The sequence below is a fragment of the Thunnus maccoyii genome, chromosome 7, assembly GCF_910596095.1.
Source record: "Thunnus maccoyii chromosome 7, fThuMac1.1, whole genome shotgun sequence".
NCBI lineage: Eukaryota > Metazoa > Chordata > Actinopteri > Scombriformes > Scombridae > Thunnus > Thunnus maccoyii.
This window is the reverse complement of record NC_056539.1, coordinates 4,113,759-4,126,428: the sequence shown is the minus strand read 5'-3', so window position 1 is coordinate 4,126,428 and position 12,670 is coordinate 4,113,759. Positions and strand designations below refer to the sequence as shown.

The 12,670-nt window shown below is 39.0% G+C and overlaps 1 protein-coding gene across 11 annotated transcripts in view; it reads right to left on the bottom strand.

Annotated features, from left to right (window-relative positions):
* Nucleotides 1-12,670, bottom strand: part of LOC121900143 (inactive N-acetylated-alpha-linked acidic dipeptidase-like protein 2) — a 651,762-nt gene that overhangs the window by 470,512 nt on the left and 168,580 nt on the right. For all 11 annotated transcript variants that reach the window (XM_042416175.1, XM_042416174.1, XM_042416172.1 and 8 more), the window contains one exon: nucleotides 2,189-2,225. The gene's annotated coding sequence lies outside the window, so the exon portion shown is untranslated. The remainder of the gene's footprint in view (nucleotides 1-2,188; nucleotides 2,226-12,670) is intronic.

Below are 12,670 nucleotides of genomic sequence, written 5' to 3'. Positions count from 1 at the left end.
ACTGGGGGGACCAGGCAACGCTAAATTTCCTCCATATTATTCTCCTACAGCCTTCTTCTGTCTCTGTTTACCAGCTAATGTTTGGCTAGCATGTCAGTTGCACTTTACTGTCCCTCTATTTAGCCTTTATAAGCAGTATATAAACATTTAATAAATCATAAGACACTAAAATGTATTTATCAGCAGATATAAGGACATCGTAAGTGTTTATTAATGTACAGTATTCAACAACAAGTCTAACTTCTCATATATTTCATATAATTACAACTGTGTTTTACTATGTCATTCATTATCTATTTATATGCCAGCATTATAGTTGCATTGTAGTTAAACTGAAAGGGTTATTGGTCACTGTAATCATTCTTCCTGTCCGTGTTTTAGTTTCTTAACTACAAATCATGAATACTTTACGCTTTTTTAAATGCATGCTGGAGATTTTTGGATTTATTTTCTTACCGTTCCTGACAGGCTTTGATTTCAATTAATTTCTCTGCAGTATGAAATCCAATTAGCAGGAACTTGAGACTCACAGGAGTTGTATAATCCAGCACAATGAACATATTTGAGTGTCTATACATCCAGTTATGTTTTATTTAGTCAGTAAAACACTTAGCTATGGGGGTACCCCTAGTTTCTGTCAACTTGACTTGCAAACTTCATTGTAATATTATGAAATGGAAACATGATTGACTTTTTGACAGACCAGTCTCCTAATTCTCTACAGAGGTGCATGCTGTCTCCCCTCCTGTAACAGGAGTCAGTTTGGACATGGTGCTGTACTAAATGTCATTTGGAGCAGAACTACTTGAATGTCACAAGATGGTCAAGACATGGCCAGTGATTTCTGTAAAACATCATTAACTTATGTGTCAGTTTTAACCTTTGGTTTCATAGCACCATGAAGTCAACAACAAAAAAAACACAACACACTTATAACAGAAGAGTCTGACAAAAGGCAAATAATCATCACCCTTTAAATAAAGAGTTTGAGTTGTTTCCTTTAGGGGGTACATACTCCCCGGAGCCAGCTGCAACATACAGTATTCAAACATCCCTCAAAAAAAATCATTTAATTTGCACTCTAGCACTTAATTTCCACCTTCTGTAGTTACCAGCGTGACACTCCCCGTCTTATTGTCTAATTGTTGTCTTTTTTAAATGTAACTTTCTTCTACTTTTGCTGATTCATGTGTGTGTGTCAGTTTTTGCATGCTACATGCTACATTTCCCATGCAGGACAATAAAGACTGAAATAAGCTGGAAGTTATATTATAGTTTTTTTATTATCATTATATTACAGTATGGTTTGCTAATTGTTTTTCATATTAAATATGTCAATCTTGGTGAGGATACTGAGACACCTTCATTACATGGTTGTTGCTGCAGGATTTAAATGATCAAGAGAAATTCATGCATGTGACATAAAAACTCCAAGATGTGTTTGTTTGCACTGCCTGTGTAGCGAGCCGTTTAAGCACATCTTTAAATTAGTGTAACATTGCAGATTTTATTCCTTAACCTATGGTTTCCTTCTTTGATGCTACGCACTGATTGCTGGAGTGTTTTTTTTCTTTACAAGTGGTGCTTTTGCATCAACCATTCAGCAACAGCAGGCACCGAGTCCTTTTTCTATGTACGCCAAACCAGCCATTAGCTTGTGAAGCAGCTGGATTCACAAGATCATGACATCACAAGATCAAACAATAATCCATCTTGTCAGGCTTCAAGTTATTTGCTTCAAATTATACTGCATAACTTGATTGTGTGTGTGTGTGTGTGTGTTGGCACAAGCCCCTCATGTCTCTGTGACTGAAGTGTGCACCGGTGTGAATGAGGATTCTTGTGTGATCTCGCAAATCCAGCTGCCTTGCAAGGTAAGACGGTGACAGACGGTGACAGACAGATGGTTCATCCAATCACCTGCCAAGTATTTTTTGAAAGTGCCTGCTCTTTTCCAAACAGTTTCCAAGGACGACTTCTCAGATGGAAGAGAAAACAGCCAGGAATGTACAGTCGAAACACAAAGAGTATTTCCATTGCAAACTGGTGTCAAATGTTTGGAGCAGCAAATGTAAAAACATTCAGAAGCTGCCTAGCTGTTGGATCTCTATTGTGTTATTTCAATCTTGTAATAAACAGGAGCAAAAGAGAAATGTCTTTATGACAATGTGTCATATTGGTTACTCACAGCTGATGTGTTGGAGTGGACCTGGCGTTCAAATGGCCTGAGGAAAAAAAAAAAAAGAGTTATAGGAATTGTGGACTACCTGCATTATTTAGTACATAGAAAATTCTTTTTGTCCAAGCACCTGAAGTAGCCTTTCCAGGAGCCTGGAAAGAGTCAGAGAGAGAGAGAGAGAGCAGAAAGCAGGAAAGAGGGGGAGATGAATAGTCAGCAGCATATTTTACAAACTCTCCTCTGCTTCTCCCTCTCTCATGTCCCTTGAGAAGGAAGCTTTTGTATCACCTCTCACAATACTTCACTTACTGTTCTCCCTCTGAAAATAGCACAGATAAAGGCTGAGAGAGAGAGAGAGAGAGTATGTCAGTGAACCTGAACATCCTGCAGATGGACAAAGTGGGTAGATGTGCTTTTCTATCAGTGTGTGTGAGAGCAACTCATAGCGGCCTATATACAGACTGAAAGATGGAAGAGAGAGAAAAATGTATGACAGGGTTGGAGATAGGGCCTAATGAAAAGGAAGTGAGGTGAGCTCAGAGCTAACGCCAAAATAAGATACAGGTAGCAGGTAGAGTTAGCTTTTATGCTTTTGTTTTGAGATCCATGAGACATCCATGAGAAACAAGAGTGATTGTGAACCTAATAGTGCTAATACAGGTGATGTTAATAGGTCTCACAAAGGTGTAGACACAACGCAGTAGTCATGAGTCATCATGAAAAGTGTGGGACAGAAATTTGCTATGGAGACATGGAGTGAGTTTAAACAAAAACAGACAAACAGCTCAAAAATAGCAAACGTGCTTGACATGGGACATTTCGCATTGGTTGGAGAACCGAAAGTACATGAAGGCTGTGGTCGAACGCCCGCTTTACAGCTCGCCAGGGGATTTCACAGCGAGGTCAGAGTGAGGGTGAGGAGTCATCCAATAGGGGTAATTTTCACGAGCTTCTGCATGTTATTGAAATGTTTGATGTAACAGTGGACAAGAAGTTAGCCAAAATGCCAAATACATCCACCATGACATTCAAAATGAAATATTTACTGTAATGGCTGATGTGATATGAAAATAAATAAGTGATGAAGTGAGGGATGCAGAGCAATTTGCTGTTTGGGTAGATGAAAGTAAAGATGCTAGTAAAAAGGAACAGACTTCAGTGATAGCGCAGTATTTGCAGCACCAGTGTCAGAGAAAGTACATGAGGAACTTTTGCATTTCATTCCAGCAGATAGGTTAGACATGGACTCACTACTAGCCAGCATCAAGCATAGACTCAGTCAGTGTAATATAGACTTAATTTTTAGCGTGGGTCAGTGCTACGACGGCGCATCGGTAATGTCAGGATATAACAACGGAGTGCAGGAAAAGTTCAGGAAGGAGGTGCCATGGGCAATTTATATACACTGCCATTCAAATAAGCTCAGCTTGGTGTTAGTGGACTGTGAGCATAATGTCAGCACTGCAGCTGAATTTTTTGAGACACTACAAATGTTCTACAAGTTTTTTTCTTGGTCGGTGGTGCATGAACTTCTCATGAAAAGGCAAAAGTTACTTGAGCTAACGGCATAGCACGTGGACTCAAGAAGCTATGTGACACTCGCTGGGCAGTCAAGAAAACTCTCCCATCAATCCGGGCTACCCTGCGTGACATCATCAATTCAAGATGATGTCATGTTGTATCAGCTACAGTCCCCCAAATTTGATCTGGGTTTTGGGCCGAGCCTTCGCGGCCAACCGCTCAAAGCAGATGGCCGCCCACCAAGAGCCGGGTTCTGCTTGAGGTTTCTACCCGTTAAAGGGGAGTTTTTCCTTACCGCTGTCGCCAAGTGCTGCTCATGGGGGAATTGTTGGGTCTCTGTAAATTAAAGAGTACGGTCTTGACCTGCTCTATGTGAAAAGTGCCCTGAGATGACTTTTGTTGTGATTTGGCGCTATATAAATAAAAATTGATTGATTGATTGATTGATTGATTGATCTTGTAGTGGCAGATGATCTGGCCCAATTTGTTAAAGCACACAGAGGACAAATGGAAAGAAATCCGAAAGCAAGCAGAAGGCCTGTGCACGAACACAGGAATTGTAACAAAGACTTCACTATGTGAAAAAAGGCAGGCTCAAACAGCTTGAAATCTGGAGGGTTTTGTTGTGGAAGCCAAGTTGGAAAGGGTACACTTAGACAGCATGGATGACCTGAGAATGTACTGTTTCTATCCTCTTATAGACAGGTTGTTAATGGAGATGAAATGGTGCTTTTCAACAGAGACAAATGATGTACTGAGAGGTGTGCCAGCCCTAAGCCCCAAACACACATCTTTTCTAGACAATCACCGCATACTGCCCATGGCCCGTTATCATGGAAGCAGTGAGGAAAACTTGTGTGCAGAGCTCTACCAGGCTTATCAACTACTGCAAAGAAAAGACATACTATCACCAACACTTAGGAGTTCCTTTCCCTCGTGAAGCCATACAAAGATGCATATATAGACTTGTACAAACTCATATGCATATCTCTGACACTTCCCGTCACATCATTAAGTTGTGAGTGCAGTCTTTCTTGACTGTATTGTTTGAAAAACTACTTGAGGAACAGCAGTGGAGACTCTAGAACCAGTAACCTGATACTGTTGGCTATAAACACTTAGAGAACAAGGGCCCTGGACAGTGACAAAATTATTGATGCCTTTGCACTCAACCACAACAACAGGTGCATTGTTCTTTGAAAAAATGTATTATGAGAGCCATTATATTTCTTTAAAACATATTGTCTGCTGAAAATTAGAAGTATATTATTGTAATATTTAGGAGACAATTTTGATTTTTTAGGTATTGGGTCAGAAACTAAAGTACTTGACAAATTCTAACTTTGAGTCGATCATAGAAGTAGATGAAAAGTCAGGGTATGACCAAAGTTATTCAAATATACTCTGTGGGGAACATGAACCCCTGTGCTAAATTTCACTGCAATCCATTTAACAGTTTCATTCTGAACACAACCTATTAACCCAAAAGTGGTGCAAAATGAAAGGTAGTGGGATCATAAAACTCATTAGGGTTCATTGTCTGGGGATCATGAATGAACCAAATTCTGCTGAAATTAATTGTTTGACATACAAGGACCACTTGAAGAAGTACAGGGATCACCAGTGTCATTAGAAGTCGAATTTCCATCCAATAGTTGAGACATTTCACCCAAAACCAAGACTGTTAACCTCATGGTGGTACTAGAGGAAAAGTCAGGGAAGCAGCCTTCGGGGATCATGCCCACCGGAACAAAATTCCATGACAACCCATCCAATTGTTGTTGAGTCAGTCAGGAACAAAGTGATTGTAGGTGCAATCCTGAGAGCATTGCTGCTAGCATGACAAAAAAAACAACCCCAAAACAAAACATCAGAATAAGTCAAAGTTTTCTCTTCTTTGAGTAACAATGTTCCTGTATCCTTTCCTTTAGCCTTTCAACAATCTTTCCCACTTACAAAAATAGCAATTATTAGACTCCAGAGAGGTAAAAATGGATCTGTATTAATTATAAATGTGCGTAGGCTTTCCCTGAATTGAGCAAGAGGTTATGCTGTTCTGTAACAGAGGTACTGCTCCACTGCATCGGGAATTACGTAGGTTATAAAAAGAGTGGTAGAGTTAAAGGGTAGTTATTTATTGATTACTCAAGTGCAGAAAATGCCCTTAGTACTTCTTTTAAAATAAGGTGCACTCTGAAAGAGATGCATGCAGAGAAAGAAGGTACAGATTCAGAAACTAAAGGCACAACGACATAAAGATTAGAAATGTGAATGCAAGGAGGGAAAAAAACCCATCCTGTTAGTCAATTTCTGGATCTTTCCAGAGTCGTTTCTCTCTGCTTCTTATTTTAATGGTAAAAATGAAGGAAAAGACGCTAGCTCTGGCAACTAATCATTAAAATATATCTATGTGCTATTTAAGAACAGCCCTGTGGAGCTTTTTGCTGTCCATAACATCCACTTTCTGTCCCTGTAGGGCATTTGTAAATCCTTGTAATGGTGGAAGGCCATTATAAAAATACGAGTGTTGTAATTATGCAAAGGGTGAGTGGTGGGGAAAAAGAAAGAGAGAAAGAAAAGAAAGAAAAGAAAGACAGAAAGAAAATGAAGAGTGGGCGTGTGAGTGGGGTGGAGGGTTGGTTTGGGAACAAAAGAGGCCTGCTTTCAAGTTGGAGATGAGACGATATGCCAAATGAAACGGTTTTCGCCATGGCCTAACCTGTGGCTGTCTTTCATCTCTAATTTTCTCCTTTTTCTTCTTTTCTTTTTCTTCTGCTGTAGCGACGGGCTCGATTATTAATTTTTACTCTTAACGGCTGAAGCGGCTGCCTCGGTAATAACTTTATTTCAAAGCTGCCACATTTCGCCTTTGAATGCACCTGGCAGCACACTGAAGGTTTGTAATTGATATTTCACTCATCAGTCAGATGTGTTAAGGACTGCGATTAAAAGGTGGGCCTGAGCAGGCTCGCATGATTTCTCATGTATTCCAGTTTTTTAAAACATTACCCAGGTAAGAACTACAAAAAGAAAGATGCATAAAACAGCTCATTTTAATCTCTCATTAGGTTAAAGGCATACGATGCAGGATTTTTCTAAAAAAAACAACAAAACAAAACAATTTATAGACTCATACAAAAATACTCCCTCACAATCTTCACTTATGACCCACTAGAAGTGTGTGGCAGTGTTATTTATCTGCAGAGACTCTGCCCTCTGCCTTTATTTTCTTATTATTTTGCCGTGTTTGGTACGCTTCTGGGCGTCAACCTTTGGGCAGTGGGTGTGTAGCCCCCAGCCAATAACAGCGCACAATGTATGAGGTCAGGACTCGTAGTGCAGCGACAGGGTTACATCACTATCTCCATCTCTCCTCCGCTCTCTGTCTCTTGCATGTATAGGGAGCTGCAGATCTGTGTGTCTGGGACTGAGCTACACACACAGAGAGCAGAGAGGCCACAGCAGACAGGATGAAGCTCTGCATTCACACAAAATCCGGAAATGTGGCACCTTCCTTCAGGGTTGTGTGGAGGTGTGAGTGTGTTTATTTGTTCTTTAGAATGTAACCACTGTGGAAGAATTAGAAAATAACATTTCATCTATCTGATTCACGGCTTTGTTCTCACTAGTGCCACTAAATCTCATTCGCTAGTTGAGCTGGGGAGGAGGGGCCAACTTTGCATGCTGTGTTTTTACAAATACCAACCAACATCTTTACATCTTGTGGTGCATTAGTGGGAAAACTTAAAGGATAAGTCCACGATTTTTCAAGTCTGTCTTAAAACAATAGTCAGGTGTCCATGTGAACACTGACAGATGTTTTCTCCTGTTCATACCGGCTATTAAAAGATCCCCTTCAAATGTACTTTCAATGTAAGTGATGGGTGGCCAATTCATATCCCGATTAAACATTGCATGTTTGTGGGCTACGTGGAAAATTCACATTTATAGCAACTTGGAAGCTTTGACACAATGGATAATATAACAAGCTTTTAAAATACAACATATTGTTAAAGGTTTTTTGGCTTTTGATATCTTACAAAAAGGAGTGTGTAGTCGGGTCACTTTTCAAATGTCTATGGGTGCATCTCATTTCCCTTCATTGCATCCACGTTTCCCTCACTTTCATCTCTTCCTTCCTTTCTTAGTTCCTCCCACTAAAGATGCAAGGACAGACGGAAAAGAAGGAAAAGACGGAGGCGAGAGGAAACGAGGAAATATGTTTTTAGAGAAATGAGACGTCCTTTCCTCTGAAGCGTCACGTGAAGCGATGTCCATTTCTGATGACAGCTGCAGCTGATCACAGCTGGATCAGCTGTCACTCAGCTTTAAACAGCTATAGCGACTTTTGAGGGCGTTTGGTTCTGCACACGTGTGCACCCTCCTAATATTAATAAATGTGCACAGTTATCACTGCCAGAGCAGCTGTTTTCTCTCTGCAGTTACCTGTTTGACAAACACCTGCACATGAAGAAAAACCTGCATTCTGTATTTACTGTGTCCTGCTGAGAGGCATGTGAACCATTTCTACTAACAGAATGTGTTTATATTATTCATTAATTATTTGCAATTCATTATTTAATAACCCATAATATGGTCAGGGTGTCTTTTGAACACTAGAAATGATCTATTAGGCTAAATGTTTCAGGGAAAATGGAAATTACGTAACTCATATCAAACTCGACACTCAGGAATTTTCAGCATCACGTGACTGAATGGAAATGACAATAAATGATGTAAAATAAAAACATGTTTAAAATGCTGACAGACAGACTCTCCCTGACCTTAACTGTATTCATAATTAAACTTAATGGGGGAAATAAAATAAATAATAAAACTTTCTAATAAATGAAGAAAGTTGTTTATGTTTTTTTTGTTGATCACACCAACAATTAACACAGATTCACCATTTTTAAATAGATGGTGAATCACAAAACAAATAAAACTTGGGAGTGATATACTTGAGTTGAATCTGTCTCCACTCAGTGATGTTGTGATGTATCAGATCAGTCTGATCAGCTGCAGCGTCCAATCAATAAGTGATTTTCATTAAGGGGGTGTGTTGACTGGTATAAAACTTGCACAAAGGCTGGTGTTATGTATCCTCACTCATGGCTCCTCAGAGATCCCTCCTTGCCCCTCAGAGCAGAAATAAACACTTTGGGACAGCCTTCATGAGGAGGACTGGAACAACTTCCAGGTCAAGCAAGGATCGAGGAGCAAGGAACGATCAAAAAAGGGAATCAGGATGTAACCCTTAAGTTAACAGCTCCACCAAATAGTGGTGGTTTCATTTGAATGAATATTCAGATGATCCAATATTTCACAATAAATCAAAGATTAGAGAAAAATTCTAAAAACTGAAACAGGTTTGTGTATCAGAACTTTGTTTTTTCTTCTTTCCTCTCCCACTAATTATCTCGCAACCCCCATTGATGCATCAGTATTAATAATCCAATAATTTCATATAGAATCATGTATCAGACTTTGGAACTTAAGTAAAGGATGACTACTTCTTCCACCACTGAGTCTTGGCTGTTATTGTTAGCGGTTATCATAACATTGTACTCACCAAAATGAGGCAATATCACCACAATGAAGTCAGACAGGGTAAAAACACACAGCCAGACTATGTAAACAACTTCATTTGGAGGAAAAAGTAAAAGATAGCACAACAAATAAGTTCCTAATAATCCATCACTGTACAGGAAAACTTTACATACGCTAGTGCTTGTAAGTTGAATGAGGAAGTGTGCCTGTTGACTATGATGGATGTTTACAATGGACAGTTTGAGCCATAACTGTACAGTTTGCCTTCATTTTTCTTTAAAATAAGTTTAATAACTGATTTAAAACCTGCTGTGTTCTGCGTTGCCTTTAACTGAACCTTAAGTACTCCTCATTAACCATCTTGACCTTGCATCTTTACCTATCCTGTGTTTTAACTTTTTAAATCTGCTTCTGAAATTGTTTCTCTTCTTTTAATTTGCATTTTAGTGTTTTTTTTTTAATGTTTTAATGCATTATGTAAGGCACTTTGAATTGCCCTTGTGTATGAAATGTGTTGTTTAAATTAACGTGCCTTGCCTTGTCTGATTGTCTGACTGCTTGTGTTTCTTGCAGCGACTGACTGAGATGTTACTGTATTCTCAGATTGCAGCTCTTGGTGAGTACAGTGTTTTTCTCACCAATGGAAATTCTCCACAAAGGTATGAAATAAGACTCAGGTTGTTCGAATCCGAAAGTTTTTCATACACTATAAGATTTATAATGTCTTACAAATATAAAGACCTACAGTGAATCAAGGTTGTTGAATATACCATGATGATAAATGATAAATGAAAACATATGTGCTAAGAATTTATTTTCTCACACTGAGTCTTTAAAAAATTCCACACTTTCTATATTGCTCTTTGGAACGGGCTTTTCAAAAGCCTAAACCTCTCCCTTTTAAGATGCCCTGATAAAAGGACGACAAATAATATCCTCCTGACATTTTATCACAAGCAAGCCACTACTGCTACTGCTAGTGAATATAAAATCAGCAATACAACCTTGTTGTCTTGTTTACCCAACATAAATTACCTCAGAGCATCTCCTTGTTAATCAAGCTGAGAACACACAAACATAGATTGTACACGTAAGTGGTACGCACACACACAAACATCTATCTCTAATAAAAGTCTGGCTTCTCACACTTGCAAAGTCAGTCTAAAATATTTTGTCCATAAATGCCTGGGGACCTGGAGCACTTTTCATGTCATATAAAATTTCATACGCTGCCTAAAATCAGTGTGAAAGAGGCTATAAAAAGCCTCATTCAATCACAAAGGAACACTGTGTCCCACAATAACTCACATGGATTGATATGGGATTAATATATACTGTGGTAAGCAGTTTTTTTTATATGTAGTAGAAGCTGAATGAAAAAGAACAAACGACAGACGTGGAATCTTATTACTTCACTGTTTTTACTTTTTCTCTATTCTATAATGACAAGTATATTTCAGCGGGGCCTACAGAACAAAATGTATAGCTGTTATAATGGCATGAACAAAATGAAAGAAAAATGATAATATTTGGAAAACAGTTTTAAAAAAAAGAATTGTACTAATTTTAATTGTACTGTCAGTCTTTTTCACATTTGATATGTTGAAGGGTTCTTTCATGACCACAGCTGATCAATTGTCATCTTAATTACAGAGGGTCAAAGCTAATTCTTGAACTTTTCGCTGTTGTTTTCAACTGCATTTCATGGTCTTCCTCAGCAGTTGTAATGGTCAAGTTTCTACATTCTCCATGACAGCTGAGCTAAGTCCATCTGCATCTGCAAGACCATTAGATAAAAGCTCAGAAAAAAGATGGTTAGCGGACCTTCAGTTCCTATAAGTTCCTATGAGGTGTTTTTTGTACCTCTACAAAAAACATTGGACAGATGTCAGGGTGGACGGTAATATTACGCTGTGTCTGCTGCGTAAATTGGCAACTGTTTGCTACCATTTTCCCCTTTACAATATATGTCAATGTTGTGCTTCCAGTTTGTTACACTGCCTCCAAGTGTCCAAAAAATATATGACTGCTGCTTTAATTGTAGTTAACTCCACAGTTATCATGTTTACATCCTTACAGTTACTTGGTAATACAGAGCAACAATGCCTGTCAGTGTTTCACTACTGAACAGAATGCGTTTGCTGTGCAATCAATAGCTGAAATAAACATGTTTACATTCTGTCATTCACTCTAAAGCGCAGTGAACGCGGTAAGCAGGAGGTTTGTAGTGGAAATGGCTTTGTTCAATGTGTCTTAATGAAATGAAGAATCAACTGAAACGCTGCTTTCCTTCAACTTGACATGTCTTCACAATCAACAATCTCTACCAGCATCAGAAACCTGTAGTATAAAAATCATGTTGCCCAAGCTAACCAATCACAGTTCTTGTGGTCTCCACATGGTATCTTTGTAGCTGCAGACATGTACAGTAGTTCAAGAGGTGCACATTAGCTGTAGCTATGGCAGCCATGTGTGTATAGGATCTGTTGCTACACCACAAAACCTTAACGGACGACTATAACTTCTCCTTTAACCAATAAATTTTAAGTACCACAACTTAATCAAATCTTATGTCGTGATGACATCATATGGGATAGAAGGCAGAAATGGAAAAGATTCCCATGTTTAGAAATTTGCGAGCATTCACATCACAGGACAACTCAAGGCGGTTATATACACAGTTGGTTGAATGAGGGTTAAAAATATGGTGCATTGACACACTATATCCAGTAAATGTGGGTTCAATGTCTGTGAATGCCTGACTTTGGCTGACGTAAGGATCCCTATTTGGTTGACTTTCAAGCACTTCCATATTATGAAATGCCAAGTCGGACATATCTGTGCATCTCCTAGTAATAATTATGACTTTGTTAATGTGAACGCTATCTATAAGTCACAATCTTGTAATCATGATAATTTCAAAATGATATTACATACATGTGAAGACTATGAAGACTATATGACATCTGAAAAGGATAATCATTTCAGTGTGGTGTAGGAGAGTTTTACCCATTAGCTTCTATGTCAGTCTGTAAAACCTTCATAATCTAAATGCATTTTAAAGGGTAGTCACATTGAAAGATACTGTCAGAACAAAATCAGGGCTAATAGCAGATCTAATGGCAAAAAATTCACCTGTCCCCTCCTCACATCTCTCTTTCCCCCTCACCTCTCTTCCCTACTCATTTCTTTCTGGGGTCCTCTCCTCTCCATTTCCTCCTCTCTGAGAGCAGTGCGGTGACCTGAAGCTTGCAGTGGTGATTGCCTCTGCAGTTCAGTGCGGAGGTCTCATTTCCGAAGCCCCATGACTATTCCTGTAGGTGCGGCTCCACTGTGATTGATGCTTTATAAAACCTTTTTTACAGTTGTGACATTTCAGGGAAAACAAGCAAGGTCTGAACTTTCCATCTGCTGGGTCCA